The following is a 20,038-nucleotide window of genomic DNA, read 5'->3' on the forward strand; positions in this document are numbered from 1 at the left end:
GAATAAGAGACTGTGATGGGAAGAACAGAACAAGGACTAGATCTTTTAACTGGTTTATGGCAGACAAGCAGACTGCAAGAGAATTCCAGAAATATAGATCTCTGGAAGACAACCATGATGTATCTCTTGTACTTTTAGTACCTAATTTGATTAAGACAAGTAATAATATGGAAATAGAGTGCAGTTTAAAAGATGCTTTAACATTTCCAAAATTGAGTTTATTGTGTTTTCAGCTCCCTTCCTAGTTCACTACTTGGATCTTCCTTCTCCAGTTATTTACCACTTTCATACAGTTTTTTGTTTCTCCCCCACCCTTGCACAGTGAAGCATTAAATAAATTTTATAAATTGTTAGGAATTCACATTTTGAGGTTTGGTAACAAATCTACTCAACAGCAAACCCAGAGGGATGTGGTCTTATTTTCTGTTTTAGGATTTCCTACAGGGTGTTTATCTGAATAAGAATATCTTGGCTGCTACTGTTGCAAGTAATGAGGAATCTTTGAGAGGTCTGACTGAAGCAGCCAGAAGCCTATTAACATATACACTTTGGGAAGGTCATTTGATATTTATGTTGAATGAAATAGAGGAAGTGGAATTAGTAGAATACAAACAAATCCAAAAATGAAATAGAAAAGATAGAATTATGAAAATTTAATGTGCTAGTATTGTTCAATTTAATTATCATTTGGATGATTAAGGTAAGGAAGAGGGTCAGAGTTTGGGCAAAAGAGTTAATTTTTTCTTTTGTCACATCTTTCCTTCCTTTTCATACATTAATTTGAGGGTACAAAGTGTGTGTATAGGTTTTTGTTTTTAAAGTGGATAATTTAGTACCTCATGAGAAAAGTCATGCCTTAAAGGTGGAGTCAGGGAGGAGAGATAGTAAAGCTGGTAGAGTGCTTGAATTGCATGTGAGTGACCTAGTTTCATCACCAGCACCCCATATGATCCCCTAAGCACTGTTAGGAGTGTTACTTAAGCATAGAGTCAAGAATAAGTCCTGAACAGTGATGAATGTGCCCCCCAAACAAACAAAACTTGGAGTCAACCATCTACTAGTTGGTCATAAACACTGTAATTATCTGTATGGGTTAAATAACCTAGAAAAACATTTAGGGTAGAAAGTGGACCAAAGCAGAAGTTCAAGACAATACCAATATAAAAGAGACCTTTAAGAGAAGACTAAGGAACAATTGGATAGTAAGAAAGAGCGTAAGAATATATTTATAATGAAGGCAGGATGATAGAATATCAGTGAGAGCAACCATATATAATGCAATAGACAAGTCAATATAAGAAATAACTATATCTTTAATTTTGGGTGTCACTGCATTCCTTAATAATCATAGCCTCAGGAAAGTTTTGAGAGCAGAAAATTGAATACTGAAATGGAATAGACAAGGTTGAATGTAAGTTTACACATAAAGAAGGAATAAGAGAGAGGCACCTAGATTCAGGTGCAAACTCAGTGGAATTTTCTTCTATTAAATGAGAGAATCACATATGCTTATGAACTAAAAGAGCAGTAGTAAGGAATAAAAAATAATTCAGGAATGAATGTATAAAGAGTGTAGAGTAGAGAAAGATGATAGAATAATGGCCCGAAGGATAACTCAAGAAATTATTCAAAACACAGAAAGAAGTATTTACTTTGAGTATTTTGCCAGTCACTGTCACTGTCATCCCGTTGCTCATCCATTTGTTCAAGCGGGCACCAGTAACGTCTCTCACTGAGAGACTTATTGTTACTGTTTTTGGCATATCCAATATGCACGGGTAGCTTGCCAGGCTCTGCCTCGCGGGCTCGATACTCTCGGTAGCTTGCCGGGCTCTCCGAGAGGGGCGAAGGAATCGAACTTGGGTCGGCCGCGTGAAAGGTGAAAGCCCAACTGCTGTGCTATCGCTCCAGCCCATTTGGCCAGTATTATCGATTAGTATAGATCACTCTCTCCCACAAAATTTGAAAACTCCTCAAGTGAATAGACAATATTTCAGTTCCTGATATACTAAGCTCAGTAAATGTTTATTGAATAAGTGAAGACTTTTAATTACCTACTCTTTACCCTATTTACACTGTTGGTTTCCCCAATTTTATATCATCAGCACCCTTCTGCCACTAGATTTTATAATGAGAGGACATGGGCATATGTTCAGTTTCTCTTTTTGAGCAGGAGAGACTGAATTATGACAAGATATTTTTATACTCAGAGAATCACTAAATAATTATAACATTCACATTCTATTTTTTTAATTTTTGGGTTACACCCGACAATGCACAGGGGTCACTCCTGGCTATTCACTCAGATATTACCCTTGGTGGTGTTCAGGGTATCAAATGGGATGCTGGGAATCAAGCCCGGGTCAGTCTCATGCAAGGCAAACGCCATACCCACTGTATTATCACTTCAGCCCCACCATCTATGTTCTTATCTTTACCTTCCTACTGAACTATGATATATAAGCAAAATTGGATTGACTTTGAAGGTAATGTTCTGCTATGTTATAATTACTTTCTATTTGCTCTTTCTTATCTCAATTATCTTTCCAGTCCTTTCCAAATGCTCCATCTCTATTTTTCCATTTTCATTTCCCTTTCAGTAGAAGTAACCCTTGTTCCTTTCCTTGTTGATCTGAGAAGAGTTGTATAGAAGTTTTCAACAATTATCATAAAATAGAATAACTTTCCTTTTCCAATTTTTTCCTCATTTTTACTTTTTTGGCTTGTTATTTTCTGAAAAATATATGTAGCTTCACAGTAAAATTGTGGATGTTATACATAGGTGGAAGCAGGACACTTATTTTTGTCCAAAGAGAAAAATCTGAACTAAAGATATATTTGAAATTTTCATATATGTAATTAGGAATGACCATTTGAAATAGAAGCAGAGATGTCCAAGAGCTTTATTATCAAAGTAGTAATTTACTATATTTATTTCAAAGTAAGACACTATGGCTAATTTTAGGAAATGACTTGGAATTGAACCAATATGCTTCAGGAGGTTTCGGATAATTAGTTTTTAACCCTTCACTATTTGTTTTACAAAATTCTAATAGTAACCTGCAATGAAATAGATTATGAATATAAGAATAAAAGTTATTTGACCCAAGGATGTGATTCAGTGGTATATCAGTTGCCTTTCTACATCTCTGAGGTCATAAATTCACTTCCTGAAAACAGATTACACGACCACTGATGTGATGTCCGACTCTTTCCATTTGATTCTTGGCACTGAAACCAAGTGTACAAACTACATAGTCAAGTGTATCACCAAAGTACAACACCACAATTGCCAACAACAATAATAAAAGAAAGGAAAGGGGAAAACAATTTCTTTGTACAGCTTTTCTGGAGAGGCATGAAAGTAAAGAGAATGTCAGCAGTTTTGAAGAAATTGCTAAGTCTTGTGTATTTCTCCTATCTTCTCTTTACCAGGTATGGCACAGATAAAACAATAGAAAACCCAGTATATTATAGAAACAACAGCTTGTTCTCTGTCTTTACCTTAAGAAGATCCCTGTTGAGTCTTATTTAGAAAATGGGTTTTCATCTAAGTCTGCAGACAAAGTTATATCTCTGGATCATATACTCATTACAATTCACATGCATACTGAATAAAAATCCATAAAAGAAATGAGGTAATTTGTGTAATCTTTAGAAATCTGAAAAGGACCACGAGAACTAATTGATAAATTCATCCTTCTACCTTACTAGTGCTTTCACTGGAACCACTTATGTTCTAATTCACTGAGCCATTTTTATTCATTTTCCTTTTTTTAATGTAAAATATTTTAAAGACTTCCTGTTTCTGTCTCCTAATGTCATTTGACTGGTAATTAATTGATTGATTGATTTCCATCTATATGTGTTCAGGATTCACTACACTCTATACCAAAGTAACTGTTTTCTTTTTATATTTGCTTTAAATATTCACTATACCATAAGGAAATCTTTCCCTACCATCACTATTCTTTTTAGAGTTTTTTTCCTTAGTGCTCTATAATTTTGTCACATCAGTGATCACGTTACATTGTAATTGTTTACTCTGTTTAGATATCATCCATATCTAATAGTGTACATGCAAGAAATACCTTCCATTTCTGTATCTCTTTGTACCTCATAAAAAGTATAGTGGATAATAAATACTCAATATGTGTTTGGTGTATGAATTAATGTATTATATTGTCATATATTCTATCATATTCTAGCCTACTAGTAAGGACTTCTTTAACTTTACCCTATTTTAATTATCTATCACAATTAATTATTTATCAGTACTTAATGGCATCAGGTCTTATTAGACTCTGGATATAATAGTAGGTGAAATACGTATAACACTAATTCTTTTTTAAAAATTTATTTCTTTTTTCTTTTTTTATTTTTAAACGAATCACTGAGGTACAGTTACAGACTTACAAACTTTTGTGATTATTTCAGTCATACAATGATCAAGTGCCTAACCCTTTACCAGTGCCCATTCTCCACCAACAATGATCTCAGTATCCCTCCCACAAACCCCACCCCAACCCCCCCACCCCACCTCTGTGGCAGGGCATTCCCTTTTGCTCTCTCTCTCTCCTTTTGTGTGTTGTGGTTTGCAATATAGGTATTGAGTGGCCATCATGATCGGTCTATAGTCTACTTTCAGCTCGCATCTCCCATCCTGAATGGGTCCTTCAAGCACCCTTTACTTGGTGGTCCCTTCTCAGATAGAGAAGATTACTCCTACACCTCATATATAATTGCCACTTTGACACTAAGTGATGATGAGCCCCTTTTCATATGCTATTGGCCATTTGTGTCCTCTTTATGCAGGAGTCTATTCATCTCTTCTCCAATACTTTTATGGAGTTATTGCTCTTTTGTTGTTGAGCTTTGTAAGTGATTTATAATTTTTTAATGTTAGTCCTAAAACTAATGTATTTCTGCAAATATCTTATCCCAATGAGGATAGTTTTTAATTATAGTTTGTTTCTTTACCCATATAGAAACTTTTTTTAATTGAATCACCGTGAAAACAGTTACAAAGGTTTAAGTCTCAGTCATACAATAATCAAACACCCATCCATTCACCAATGCACATGTTCCACCACCAAGAACCCCAGTATACCTCCACACACACACCCGCCTGTGTGGCAGATGATTTTCACTTTACTCTCTCTTTACTTTGATTACATTCAATTTTCGACAGAAAACCCACTATTATTATTTGGAATTTCCCCCCAACAATCAAACCTGCCAAAAAGGCATCATTAGATCATTTGTTTTCTATTACTGATAATGAAGAGCATATGATGTCACACGGCTGTGACAGCGGCAATGCGGTTTTGGAATTCTGATATTTTAGTAATTAAGCCTAGAGGTATTTCTGCCAGCAGCCACTGCGTTCTGAGATTGGTTTGTGTGCCGCTAGGATCATGGCTGTTCAGGAGCGGAGGAGCCGTTCGCGGGAGGCAGCTCAAGGTCCCATTTGGACCGGGAGCAGGGCTGGTTCCGGTCCCCCCACCCATCTCGAGATTTCCCAAGCGCCCCATCACTGCAAGCTCCTACCTCTCTGTCCAAATGACTCTGAAAGGTGGCTGTCACCATGCTGCCGAAAAGGGAAAAAGGCCAAGGGACAAAAACGCTTCCCCTCCCAGCAACACTGAGCCATGTAGAAACTTTTAAACTTAATATAGTCCCATTTATTTGAATTTATTGTTGTTATTTGTAACAGTAGAATCAGGTAATTAAAAGCACCTTTGAAGTTCAAATCCAGAAGATGCCAATGTTTTCCTCAATGTATTTATTTGCATTTTATGGTTTATGGTTTAATTTCTAACTATTTGATCCACTTTTAAGTAATTTTTGTATGTCGGGAGATATAAATCCAGTTTTACTTTTTTTGCAAGTAATTATACAGGTAACTCAATGCCATTTCTTTAAAAGGATTCACTTTTTCCTAATCATGCACCTCAGCATTTCACTATTGATTAACTGTCCGTCCATATATCAAATGTTATTCACTAAAGTTCTCAGTTATAATTCATTGATCTGACTGCATGTCCTTATTCCAGTATCATACTTGTTTGATTATTGTAGTTTTACAAGATAAAGTCGGGAAATGTGATACTTCCCAATTTTTCTCCCCTCTTCAGTATGGTTTTGGCTATTTACGGGTATTTTGCTTTAATATAAATTTTAGCAATGCTTATTATTCCTTGAAGAAAACCATAGAGATTTCGACGAGAATCACATTATATCTGTACAATGCCGCAGGTAGTATAGTCATTTTAATTATGTTAATTATTCCAACCATTAGCATGGAATATCTTTCCTTTTCTCTTGTCTTATTTGTTTCACAGTGAGAGAGCTTCATGGTATAGATCTTTCTTATCAAAACCTTTTCATAATTTTTGAACTTTATTCTTAGGTATTTGATGTTTGGGGTCACTTGTTTTAATGAATAATCTTTTCTATCCTTTTCCATTCTATTTCTTTATTTGCATATATGCAACCAATTTTTGTATATTGATTTGTAGTTTTACTGATTTATTATTTCTAAGGGACTTTTAGTGGAGCTTTGGGATGTATTATCATGCTATCTTCAAATATTGATGTTTGGAATTTTTTACCAATTGGATGCATTGATTTCTTATTCTTACCTGATTGCGTTGGTAAAAATTTCCACGACAATATGCAACCATAACAATCACACTTCACAATCTTTCCTGGTGCTTGATATCAGAGAAAAGGTTTTAAGTTTTTAGTTATTGAGTATGTTATTGGCTATGTGCTTATAGTAAATGGCAGTTACTCTCTAGAGGAATATTCCTTCTGTTCATATATTGTTGAGAGATTATTTTTTTAAAGAAATATTTTATTGAACCACCGTGAAAACAAGAAAAAAATACAAAGCTTTCAGGTTCAAGTCACAGTCAAATACTGATTAAGCCACCATCCCTTCACCAGTGCACCTGTTCCACCACCAAGAACCCCAATACACCCCCCTCCCACCCCACCCCCCATCTAAATAGCTAATGATATTCCCATTATTCTCTCTATATATTGAGTACATTTCATATTTCCATACAGAACTCACTATTATTGATTGGAAATTTTCCCCAACAATCAGGCCTGCTGAATAGGCATCATCTAATAATTTCTCTTCATTGCTAAGAGTGAAGACTTTAAGTCCGCGCAGCTGCAATAGTGGCTGCGCGGTTTTGGGTTTCTAATATTTTAGCTCAGTTCACAGTCAAAATGGATGGCTGCAAGAATCCGCTCTGGTGCCAAAATGGGTTAGGAGACCTCAGGATCACAGTCAATAGGCGCGGAGGCTCTGCTTCTCGTGCTGCGGCTCTCGGTTCATCTCTGGGCGGAAGGCGCGCCGGGAACACCCCCCCTCCCAGGACCACCTACAGGCTACGTCACTAAAGAAAGTCCTACCTCCTGGTGGAGGGGTCTTAGAGGGTGGCTCTCACCGCGTGGCTGCTGCCGCTGCTGCCATTTTCGCTCAGAAAAATGGGGTGGAGAGGGAAAAAAATCCCTCCCCGGGCTGCACAAGGTTGTAGCTCAGTTCACAGTCAAAATGCATGGCTCAAGCATCCGCTCTGGTGCCAAAATGGGTTAGGAGACCTCAGGATCACAGTCAATAGGCGCGGAGGCTCTGCTTCTCGTGCCGCGGCTCTCGGTTCATCTCTCGAGAGATTATTTTTAATTATTAATGGATATTGAATTTTATCAAAAGTTTTCTCTGCCATCAGCTGATTTGATCATATATTTTTTTCGTTCATTTTCTGATACGGCATGACAAGCAAATTCATTTTCTTATGTTGAATTATCCTTGAAACTCTTGGAATGAATCCCACTTGATCATGGTGTACAATCCTTTTGCTATGTAGTTGGATTTAATGCACTAAGATTTTATTGAGGATTTTTGAATCAATTTTCATCTGGAATGTTAATCTTTAATTTTATTTAAAGAGTAACATCTTTATCTGCTGTTTGTATTAGGTGATTCTTCATAAAATCTCTTAAGAAGGATTGTATAAACTTGTGAACTACAGGTAGTAAATCATATATTTTGGTTGAATTCACAAGAAAATTCCTCTAGAATATGAGATTTGTTCTTGGGGAGATCTTTTAACAGCTCATTATTGTTCTGTTTGGGTTTTATATTTCCTCATCATTCAATCAGGAGATTTTATGTTTCTAAGAATTAATTATTTTCATCTAAGTTTTCTAGCTTAACATCATAATTTTTTTTACAGTAACCTCTTACAATCATTTGTATTTCTGAGATGTCTATTACAATTTCTCCCTTTTCATGCCTGATCTGATTTATTTGTTCTTTTCTTTTTTCCTTCATGATCATAGCTAGGTTTTGTGGATTTTGTGTATTCTGTGAGATAAAAAGCTTCTGGTTTCATTAATTCTTTCTATTATTTCCTTGATTTCTATATCATTAATTTATCCTTTGATTTTTACTATTCCCCCATTTTTGCTGATTTTGAGGTTTATTTATTGTTCTTCTATTATCTCAAACTGTGTGATTCAATTATGGATTTAATTTATTTCTTCTTTCCTTAGCATAGCTTGTTTTTCTATGCAATACCCTTAATGCTTTCTATCCTGTGTCCTACAGGTTAAGGTAATTTGTTTCTTTATTTGTTTTCATTTTGAGAAATCATTTTATTTCTTCTTTGATCCAGTAGTTATTTAGCAGTCTAAAGTTCATAATTTAAATTTGTTGACTTATCTGGATTTTTGTCCTTTGTTTGAGGTACCTGAGTTCCTTTTAAAAATTAGTCCTAGTGTTTTATGGATGCTTGTGTTTTAAGGAGACAGGGAAGCCAGGGAGAGTCTAGTTCCAAAACAGCGGACAGAAAGGAAGATGGCAATGTGGTTTGGTAAGGTGGCACCTGGGAGGCAAAAATGTCATATAGGCTCTTGTTCTCATCTATGATGTATGTCTTTTTTCTCTATTCTTAAATCATTTGAATTGCAAACTTCAAAGGTATTCACATTAATTCTTTGAAGTCTTCATCTGAGAAGTTATATATCTCGTTACCTGTGGCATATTCAATATGCCAAAATCAGTAACAACATGTCTCACAATGGAGATGTTACTGGTGCCTGCTCGAGCAAATCGATGAGCAACTGGATGACATTGACAGTGAAAGTGATTAATGGTTGAGTCTTGGAACTACTGTCTTCTCTCACTATGTGTGGTGAGATTCTAGACTTCTTCCCCACTGTTCATATTGCAAATTGGGAGGGAGTCTCTCAACTTTACTGCTTGTGACCCGTAGGATAACATAGCCTCAGGTAGTTTAGGCTTATTGGGTTACTCCCATTACAGTGCTCCATACTCCTCTTTGTTTATTTGTAGCTTCTTTCTTAGTGTTCTGTTGACTTGTAAATATTGTTTTTTTCTCTTCTCCTTGAATCCTTTGCATAGTTTATTCAGAGCCACATCCTTTTTGTATGGACACAGGAAGACTAACCTGAGAGTCATTTGACTCTACATGATATTTTCCTCCTGGGCATCTGTTCTCTCAACCTAAGCCTCAGCTGCCCTTACTTCCTAGCACTCCCCAAAGCAGGGTCCCGACGAGGGACAAGACGGACCCAGGTCAAGCGGTGAGTTGTGTGCTACCCTGGCATCGAGATGGGCCTGGCCAAAGTGCCTAATGCTTAACTATAAGTTAAGAGCTTGATCATGGACAAATGTTGTCATGATCCAAACAGTAATAACTAGATTTGGACCCTGCTAGGGTTAGGAGTGATTAATCTGGCCTGAGTGCTGTGGTCTGAGTCTGTGGCAAGATGTTGCCAGGAGAGCTGCCTTGCAAGCCTCAATGTATCTCTTGCTATATCCATACAAAAATAACTAGTATTAAGATGTTAATGAGTGTTTGGACTAAGGAAAGGAAAAAAAAACTTAAGAGTCAAGAAGGGCCTTGGAATGCCCTGCCCTCAAGAAGGGCTTTCTTATGTTGACTTTGCTACCTGGCTGGGTGTAGCCTTGAGGGCATGGTGGGAGAGACAAGTAGGAGGAGAGACTAGAGAAAGAGAGAGGCGGCAGTTGATCCCCAGAGAGGCTGGAGCTGGGAGTGCGGGAGATGAGAAAGATGGAAGATTGAATAAACAGTAACTAATCAGCAACCAGCTTGGTCCTCGTTCCTTCCATCGCCTGCCCTTGACCAACAGCCATACACAGTGGTTCCAGAGCACCAAAAGCGGGTGGTGAGACAGAGCTGCCCGGAGAGCCCGCAAGTGCACGTGCCCCTCGGCATGCTTTAGTTTTTTACAGTGACCCTCTACCGCAGTAGATTCTCTTGGTGTACCAGCAGTTTGGTGTACTCCTCATTCCCTAGCAAGCAATCCACTGTAACTTTATTACTAGTTTTGGATTTCTTGTACAGGATATATTGTGTTTATTGTGGAATATGTAAAAGGGGTATAATTTTGCATCATGCTGGTTTGTGGTGTAAGCCTGGGTGGCAATGATGTTAATTGAGTCTGTGGCTCTAGCATATATCTTCTGTATGCACAGAGAGAGCATTCAGTGTATTTCTTTTTTATGTAATAAATGCAACCCCACAATAATATATTTTTAGTAAACTTTTTGGCCCACCCTAATGTGCTGAGAGCTCCCTCCTGGCCCTTGGCTCACTCCTGATAAGGCTCTGGGCATCATGTTGTGCCCAGGATTGAACCCAGGTCGGCTGCATGCAAGGTACATGCTTTAATCACTGTGCATCTTTCTAACACACCACCATAAGGTTTTGAATACAAATTCAGGATGCTTTAGGATAAGTTCAACATTCAAGATATACAAGAAAGACGATTCTGATTGGGAATTTTTTATATTGAACTTCTAAGTAATTATACAGGTATGACCAATAGAAGAGTTTTGTAGGAATAGTAATTTATCTAAGATTTTCAGGTAAATTTGTTTCCAACTGTGAGGCAATCCAGATTCATTATTCCTGAGGTCTGTGATTCTCATTTGGTAGTCACTTAAATTTATGGAGAAGTCTGCAGATGGATAGCAGCAATTACCACAGATCAATAATTGTTGTTGTTGTTTTTAATTATTTTCTTTTAGAGTGGTTTTGACTAAGATTATAGAATTCTAATTATTTATCCTAACTCCTGGATTTGACTAAAATCTCAATAAAATTCTTATTCTATTGGATGATGTATAGAACACCCATTATACTACTGATCAGGATATATTTTTAATGATCCTTAAACTTAGTGGCAGAAATTTATTAAAATATTTCTTTCTTCTTGAACTGAAATTTTAAGAAAACAGCTTCTTAAATTATGTAAGATTATTTCCCCAGATAATTAGCAATTAATTAATTAATTAAATATTAGAAGGGATTACTGAGGAAGATCTCACAGAGAAGCAACCAAGAACATCTTGAAAATCTGAAAATAAAAGTTTAGGATAATCAAATATCCACTGAAAATCTTTTTTGACGCTGTCATCTATTTTTTTAAGTTAAAATTGTCTCAAATCTTTATAATTTTAAGATTTTTTTGGAAAAGATATACTACCCTGCTATGACCATTTATTGTTATCCTGCTGCTTATAGATTTGCTCGAGTGTGCGCTAGTAACATCTCCATTCATCCCTGTTGCATGCTAGTGTAGCCCAATGGCGTCTGCTCGCTCTAGGAACACAAAGAGCCTCTAACCGTTCATTTAGGGCCTTGATGAAGAAGTCTTACCATCTTGTAGGTGGGCAGCCAGACATTCTTTTAAAGTCCTGTGGGATCCAGTTGGAATCAGCTCTAGTCCAGCAGTTTTCTCCAAATTGTATTGCGTGTCCCAATGCAGCAGTTATATGTACCTAGGTCAAGAACTCAACATGACGAACGACCTGAGCTGCGCAGGAGGAAGAGAGCAGTGTGGAACACCTTTAAGAGCATCGAAGAAGTGGTTAAGAAGACAAAGAACCTCTGGCTCCAGGCACATCTTTTCGACTCCACTGTTCTTCCGCTGCACTAATATATGCCTCAGAGACCTGGACCCTACGAAAACAGGATGAGAACACTATTCGGGTCTCCCAGACAGGAATCAAAAAAGCTATGCTTGGAATATCACGTTTTACTCAAGTGAGAGAAGGAATCTGGAGTTCTGACCTCTGTCAACAATCTCGTTTGCCAAAGGGTTGAAAATCAGATGGGCCAGACACCCTGCTATGATATCTTATATAAAAATCTATGGTTGTTTAACAAGAATTTTATAAAATAGACATATCAATGTTGAGTACTGGTAAAATTTTCAGCAAGATGAGGTGGAAAAGAAAATCTTATTTTCCTAGTCTGTGTTCCAAATATTAAGTTTATGCTCCAATAACTACAAAAATAGGTTCTATGTCATCCCTTGATATATATGTATACACACATATATGTATATATGTATGTATGTATACCTATATAGAGAGAATTATATTCAGCTATTCACTGAATAAATTTACACTCTGTATCTTTTTCTAATATACTTTCTGTCTCCATTAGAACAGTTGTACTTTTATATGTTGAAGATAGGAGGAGAGCAATCCACTGAGATTATTTAATTCGTTTTATTGATGGTGACCCGTCATTGGTTTTGATTCCACTTCAGAACATATGTCTCAAATTCCATGTGCTTGCATTGTGATGCTTTCAAAATATTTTATGTTAATAGATTACATTAGGTAACAATATGCCATTGCTTTCTATAAAAATTAGTGAGTAAAGATTTATGTTTAGTGGTTAAAAGTTCCACTCAAGATGCAAATATATCCCAATAGCTCTAAATCCTATTTTAATTCTTCCCAATTTAAAGAATTTATGAACTCATAACAGAGGCTCAAGCTGTTCATACTCATAGCTTATTTATCTATCCTTTATTACCTGTACTATTTAAAGCTTTACAAATCTTGAAAATACTGCACATGTAAAGGAGAAATTTCATCATTAAAATCTACTGCCATGTATTGGGAAGAATAGAACTATTATGTGCTTCTTAGAGAAATGTATGATTTATATGAGTTGATTATTCTTTGCCTGGTTTGTTATACCAGCTAACATTGTCACATCAAATGATAATTAGAAAGTTATAAAACTTTAAACTAGACTTTGTGTTTATAAAGGACCAGTTCAGCTAAGTAAGGAGAATGCTTTTTTTTTACAATGAATTATTTCATGAAATAGTTGAAGGTTAATGTGACATTTTTTCATTTCTAAATGTCTTCTAAGAATGAATGCAAATACACAGTTTATGAGATTCAACAGTACCATGTTTTGGTGTTTCTCTACCTAGTAAATGACATTTTGAAATATTACTTTTTTTCTAAAGAAGAAAAAATTTACCCAGCTATAATATAAAATAAGGAAACCTATTGTTAAAATCTTGAATCTAGTCATAGGGGAGATATTTTATGAGATTTACTAGTGCAATTTTGTTGCACATGTTTGTGATTTATAGAAAAGCTCATGAAAATTGACAGAATCTGTATAAAGAACTGAAACAAAAACAAAGGAGTTAGGTAACTTACATGGATTTCATGTCACATTCATCATGTTTTTGTCATATTTGTTTAATGTTAGTGTCCTAGGAATGGTTTGAGTCTTATGTTATGGGAATTTCAGATGTTTAGAGAGTATTCAGAATCAAACTCTTTAGCACATGAATGTTCAGAAGACCTTTATGTGATAAGTTTTGCACTATTCCTCATATCAGTCTGCAATATAAGAGTTGCTTTCTACATCATACTGGCCCTAACCATTTCTACAAACCTCCATACTTCTAAAAGTCTATGAAGTGCTCGCTTTGGCAGCACATATACTAAAATTGGAATGACACAGAGAAGATTAGCATGGTCCCTGCGCAAGGATGACACACACATTTGTGAAGCATTTCATGTATTTAAGGACATACTTCATCTGAGGGAAGAAATGAAAGAATGGGGCTTAGTAGATATATACAGGATACTTCATCCTCAAAAAGCTAAATACACATTCTTCTCAAATATGCATGGAACAGAATATTCTCCAAGATAGACCACATGCTGAGCCACAAAACATAACTACATAAAATTAAGAAGATAGAGGTCATATCATCCATCTTCTTGACCACAATGTGCTGAAATTAGATGTAAATCACACACACAAACAGAAAAATAAATAAAACACCTGGAAATTAAACAGCTCACTATTGGACAATGAGAAGCTTAGAAAGGAAATCAAAGAGGGAATCAAAAGATTCCTGGAAATGAACGAAAATGAGGGCACGAGTTATTAAAACTTGTGGGACACAGCAAAAGCTGTGTTAAGAGGAAAGTTTATAGCTCTACAAGCATTCCTCAGGAAGAAGGGGCGAGCCCAAATAAGTAACCTGACCTCACAGCTTAAGAACTTGGAGAATGACCAACAAAAGGAGTCCAATCTTAACAGGAAGAAGGAAATAATAAAACTCAGAGCAGAAATTACTGCTCTGAGTTTACACCCTAGGACAGTAGATAAAAGGGCCAGGAAGAATGCCCCATAGCTGGAAGTCTGCTTCATGAGCAGAGGGGAGAAGGTAGCTGGAATAGAGAAGGGATAACTAAGAAAATTCTGGCTGGAAATCAGGATGGGTGATATACGCCAAAAGTAGATAATGGACCAAATATGATGGTCTCTCATTGTCTGTGTTGCAAGCCATGGTGCCCCACAATAGAGGGAGTATGGGGAATATTGTCTGGCATGAAGGCAGGGGGAAGGTGGGAAAGGGGGGGTATACCGGGGATATTGTTGGTGGGGAATGTGCACTGGTGGAGGGATGGGTGTTTGATCATTGTGTCATTGTAACCCAAACATGAAAGCTTGTAACTATCTCATGGTGATTCAATAAATTTTTTTAAAATTTTAAAAAATAAAAAAAATGTCTATGAAGTTTTGGAATCTTATTGCTTGTCATAACCTTTATTTCCTCCTTTCTCAAATAATTTTAAGACTACATCCAGGAAATAAAAATGTATTTTTTAACTGTGATAATTGTGTCCAGTGTTTTAGTGGTATGCTTCAATACACATATATTTCTCTATCCCTCAATATGCCATGCTCAATGCTAGTTATTAAATTAATCTATAGCAAAGACTCATTGAGTAAATATCTTTGTGTCTTATCAATAAACTATTCTTAGACATTTGTTTAGAACAAATTTTTCTTACTGATGTTTGGTTCCTACAAATATGGAAATATGACCCACCTATTGACAAAGCGCCAGATAAAAGAGCAGTCTATGAATTTCATCCTTGTGTTTCAGAGCATGAAAATGGCTAAGATGATTTGTCTAACTGATGTTAGTTATGTTCTTGTTTATCATCTTCAACTTTACAGATAAACTACAGTAAGATAATGTAATAGTATGCTTTAACCTCTTGACATTCTGTGAGTTGCTTTATACCCTACCACGGATCTGAATATCAATATCTATTACTTTTGTTGCATATGATTTCGAATATACATTTTGTTTCCCTGAAGATTGTGCTTTATAATTCACTGAAATTTACTGTTATAGGTTGTTTCTTTCATTTTTCATTCAGGCAGGAATGAGGACTTTATCTCTTACAGAAAGCAGATACAGAGGTTAGTAAGGATGTCAGGATCCCTTGGGATTAAATTTTTATATTTCACAAAATTATATTAAAATTGTCCAACAATTATACAAGTTTCAGCAAAGATATTGTGTCATCTGAAATGTATTTTCTGTCTTATAGCTTGAGGATAAGAAAAATAAGTTCTCAATACCCTCTCAATTTGTTCTGTTGGAAAATAAACAAATTCTTTCACTTACCCAATGAAAGTAACACATACTAATATATTTTACTCTACTTTATTAAAATATTGTTTAAGACCAAAAATATACCTCTAAATACCTAGTTGATATGCTACCCTAATGTAATTTATTGTTATGTATTTAATGTCATGAAATTTAATATTTCATGACTTGGCACTCATTGGTGGTTTACATGCCTTACAGCTATAAGGCTCTGGGATTGATACCTATAAACATGAACGTAAAATTAATCCATAATAATGCATGTATTTTTCTTTTATTCTTTGAATCCCTTTGAGATACACAGTTAAGAATTTGTTAATGGATGGGTTTCAGTCATACAATATAGCAACACCTGTCTCTTCACCAGTATACATTTCCCACCACCAATGTTCCCAGATTCCTTCTTGCCATCCTTCAGCCTGCCTCTATGAAGGCACTTTTCTTTCTTCTTCCTTCTTCTCTTTTCTTCTTCCTTCCTCCATCTTGCTTCTTCTTTTTCCTTCTCCCTTTTTCTTCATCTTCTCTCTCTCATTTTGAGCACTATGGTTTGCAATACAGATGCGTGCATAACACTTTTCCTCCGTTCAACACTCAGTTCTGGTCTAGAGTGATCATTTCCAAGGTCATTCTCATAGTGCTCCCTTCTCTATCCTATCTGACCCTGACCTTTGTGGCAAGCTTCCAACCATGGACCAGTTCTCCTGGCCCTTACTTCTACTGTCCTTGGGTATCAGTCTCATACTATGGAGTTTTTTTTAATATCCCACAAATGAGAGCAATCATTTTATATCTGTCTCTCTTCTGACTCATTTCACTCATCATGATACTCTCCATATTCATTTATTTATAAGCAAATTTCGTGGCTTTATTTTTCCTGTTGTTTTTGAAAATGTTTGAGGTCCTTCTAGATGTTGAGTCGAGTTTTTGAATTTTATCTTTCTTAAAACTGTTTTAACTCAGTTAATATGTTAATTATTGAAATCTATATTAATTTTCATGAGTACATAAAATTATACTTAATATAAAAATATCCTTTACTTACCATAGCTTTTACTTAGATTAGATTTCACTTTGATTTGATAATATAAGATTAATTTTTTATAAACTTGAAAGAAAGCAATAATTGAGGTCACTACTATTAAAAAATACCTTATTATCTGTAATTGAGAACTCAGGAAGATCTGAATATAAAAAGATGATAGAATCATTTTTATAGCATAGCATGACATCTACTTTTAATTTGCATGAAATTTCAGAATGATGTAGCTTAGGTTTCAAATATTTCTCTACCATATCTATGATCCGGATTTCATTAATTTTCTTTCCTTGACCTTAATGCAACTATTTATAAAATTTAATGTTACAACATGTCACTCCAACTCACAACATTTTTCTAATAATTGTTAATATGTTTACTTATCACTTTCTCTTTTTTATTATGTCTTATTATTATAAGATTTAAGGTGCCAAACAACATTTGTATGCTTAACTTTGTACTCTTTACAAATTTAATTGTTGAAGGCCTATTCTTCTAAACCAGTAAAATAATTTCTGCAAAATAGAATATATATTTTAAATTCGAAATATAGTTGACCCATATAACATGCTAGAAAATAATCTTGGGTGGAGCCACACCCTGTTATACTCAGGCAAAGTATTAACTCTGCATTCAGGAATCACTCTTGTTGGTACTCAGAAAACTATATGGCCTGCTGGGGATTGACCTGGGTTGCTGTGTGCATGGCAAGCACCCTACCTGCTGTATTATTTATCTAGGCCCAAGAATAATCTTCAATGTTTTAATATAGAATAAAATTATACACAATTTTTATACTTTTTTGACTCTACTACTCTTTAGGTATTGCTTTAAAATAAAGAGGTATACAAATGATAGTACCAAAACAAAATGGCAGTGCCTGCTTTTGCAAAATTTGTGTTCTTTGGCAAAGAGCTATGGAACACACAATAAATACATATGAAAATGAGAACAGTTTGTGGTCAGTGGAATCACCACCCAGATAATTAACGTATGTGCTATCGTCTGAGAGTGGTAGAATTTGGTGCATTTTGATGTAAGTGAAGGCTGAGATATGAATGCCACATTGGAACCAGATGCACGAAGATGAGCAGCAAAATGTTTCAGGGTAATATTATGCAAAATGAAGATTAGTTAAATGTGTTTGAAGAATTTAAAGGAGATTTTATTTTGCCCACCAATATTTAGAAGGAAGGGCTGGAGCGATAGCACAGCGGTAGGGAGTTCGCCTTTCACGTGGCCGACCCGTGTTTGATTTCTCCACCCCTCTTGGAGAACCCGGCAAGCTGCCAAGAGTCAGTCTCCCCCCCTCCGCCCGCCGCTCGGGAGAGCCTGGCAAGCTACCCGTGGCATATTGGATATGCCCAAAACAGTAACAGTAAGTCTCACAATGAGAGACGTTACTGTTGCTCACTGGAACAAATCAATGAGCAACAGGATGACAGTGACAGTGATTTAGAAGGAAAAGTGAGTTTAGAAAAGATAGTGATTGGTCACTGAGATAGGGTTGTCCTAATTAATATGAAGGAAGGTAAAATAAAAAAAGTTCAAATGGGGAGGAATAATTACAGTCATGTTAAGGGGCTGCAGAAATAGTACAGTGGGTAGAAACTTCCCTGCATACAGCTAACAATGTTCAATCCCTGGCACTGTATATGGTCACTCAAATACAGGCAGAAGTGATCATGGACACAGATCCAGGAATAAGCCCTGATGCTTTCAGGGGTGATCCCCAAAAGTCCAAGAACAAGACAAAAACAGTAACTAATGTTGAAAGGGTAATTCAAATAAAAATTTAGAAGTGACTGTTAGACTTCACAGTATTAAGATCATTGAGTGCTGACAAAGGAAGGCTAATTAATGTTGATTAAGGAGAGACTGGAATGATGAACTGAATTTAGCTATTCCATACAACAGCAAGAAGAATAATATGAGGATAAAGGTGAAGAAATATATCAAAGAAAGAAAAGAATTTTGTTTTACTTGATTTACTGGCTACTAGAGCTGATGTTTGCTAGCAGAAATCAATTAGTAGAGAGGTTTTTAAAAAAAGACTGGAGGAGTTAATGGGCAGTGAATCTTATGGAGAGGTGAAAGCAGTAGTAACCCTTGCACAGAAGAGATGCTGGCGTTAAAAGTGAAGAACCTATTATTTTATGCCATAGGAATCAAGGAAGATTCTGAGCATTTATCTTAAGGAATTTCTCTTTAATCCCTTATTCTCCATGTAGTATGAGAAGATCACCCACCATTAACTGAAATGAACAGCTGTAGAATATTTGTGGGGAAATGGGAAGAGATGAAATATTAATTATGAACTATGGAAAAGAGAACCTACTAAGGAAAAGAAATTTACTCCAATTTTGCGCAAGCCATTTGGGCTTTCTCAGCTTTAAGGCTCTAATCTCTCTACATATCAGTGTCAAAAGATATTAGTTAGGTTCAGAGTGATAATACTGTGGTTAAGCCTCTTGTCTTGCACAAGGCTAACTCTGGATCATTCCTGGATACCCCCAAGCACAGCTAGCTGTAGCCCCAAACAAAAGAAATTAACGGTATTTAAATGTGTTTTGATGCAAGACTTGATAATTTTTGCAAACAGTTTTTAAACTTTGAGAGATAATTTAAGATTGAATATATATATATATATTCTAGTGAAGAAAATGTATATGATGTTCAATTATTTACTTATTTCAAATCAGTTTACTTTACTTGTTAAATTTAAGATTTTTATTGTAATTGTTTTAAAGTAAAAAAATTTTGTTTAAAATAAAATATGAACTGTGAGTCTATCTTTGTAAGTCTATTTTGCATTCTGTTTATGGGATTGTTTTTGATAAATGCTAGTACTCTTTTTGCATGTTAATATTTTGTGCAGTAGTATTGTTAATTGACTCCAAATCTTTTCTATATTTTATGAATAACCTTTCTAGAATAGCATTGTTTTATACAGTAGCCATGAGCAGCATGAGGCTATTGAACATTTGAAATATGACTAGCATGATACGATAGTTACAGTATGTTTAAGATGTACACTGGAATTTTGAAAACAGTGTAAAAATGAAAATTTTCTTATTAACAGTAAGCTGCATACTCATATTGAAATGATAATAATTGGAAATTTTGAGTAAAATCACTGACACTGTCACTGTCATCCTGTTTCTCATCTATTTGCTCGAGTGGGCACCAATAACG

At 35.6% G+C, this 20,038-nt stretch overlaps 1 protein-coding gene and 1 non-coding gene across 2 annotated transcripts in view; both read left to right on the forward strand.

Annotated features, from left to right (window-relative positions):
- The window catches only part of IL1RAPL2 (interleukin 1 receptor accessory protein like 2), a 663,031-nt gene that overhangs the window by 225,761 nt on the left and 417,232 nt on the right, over nt 1-20,038 (forward strand). The gene's annotated exons all lie outside the window — the stretch shown is intronic.
- Nucleotides 13,807-13,913, forward strand: LOC129400422 (U6 spliceosomal RNA). The gene has a single exon (XR_008627665.1). It is a non-coding gene; the product is annotated as a U6 spliceosomal RNA (small nuclear RNA).

Source organism: Sorex araneus, chromosome X, assembly GCF_027595985.1.
Source record: "Sorex araneus isolate mSorAra2 chromosome X, mSorAra2.pri, whole genome shotgun sequence".
Classification (NCBI taxonomy): Eukaryota; Metazoa; Chordata; class Mammalia; order Eulipotyphla; family Soricidae; genus Sorex; species Sorex araneus.